The sequence below is a fragment of the Bidens hawaiensis genome, unplaced genomic scaffold (assembly GCF_021521415.1).
Source record: "Bidens hawaiensis isolate Kalapana, Puna unplaced genomic scaffold, B.hawaiensis_p1.1 tig00028734_1, whole genome shotgun sequence".
Classification (NCBI taxonomy): Eukaryota; Viridiplantae; Streptophyta; class Magnoliopsida; order Asterales; family Asteraceae; genus Bidens; species Bidens hawaiensis.
In genome coordinates, this window is record NW_027494700.1 from 41,464 (window position 1) to 42,276 (window position 813).

Here is an 813-nt window from a genome sequence, read left to right on the forward strand (position 1 = left end):
GGCCGCCACCACTGTTCCCCGGCGAGGTTTGTGTGTGTGTGTGTGTGAGAGGGAGAGAGAGAGTGAGAGAGAGGGAGAGAGATGTTATGATTTGCAGAGAGAGAGGGGAGATTTATTTTATGTAATTTTATAATTATTTTTAGTTATTAAATAAACATGTAAAATAATCACACTACCCTCATGTGGCAAAGCACATGACCAAAGTTAACGGAAAATTTAACTGGGTTTGTGTCAAAGGACGTAAGTTGAAAGGAATTTGATACATGAATTATGTCTTCTGCTATTTGTTTCGATAAAGGATGTCTACTGAAAATCAGATTAAACATAAAGGACGTCTTTTGGCATTTTGTCTAAAAAAATTGTTTTTTTTAAATGGTAATGTGACCGTTTAGGAATGGTCAAATGGAGAATTTTTTAAGAGTTTGTGCCAAACTAACGTTTTGTAGAACGCCTAATCACAAAAAAAAAAAAAAAAAACCTATGACGCCGGGTGGCGGTGTGCCTCCAGTGTTCTCACCTTCAAATGTCGCAACGGCGGGCCATTACGGATGGTTTTAGCTGTATCTCATTCTCCACCAACCCTACTAATTTATTTCCATAATCTCACTTTTCTTTATAAATGGATCTTTTCACACACGTTTAAAAGTTATTGTATGTATCTAGGTCAAATTCATTTTTAAAAAATATTTTTAACTTTTTATTATGAGTGCGCTATTACATAGCCAATAGTATTTTTTCATTAACCCATAATCAGTTGCCTTTTCAGAATTTTTTAATATTCGTAAGTTATGTTAAAGTCAACGTAAATCTATA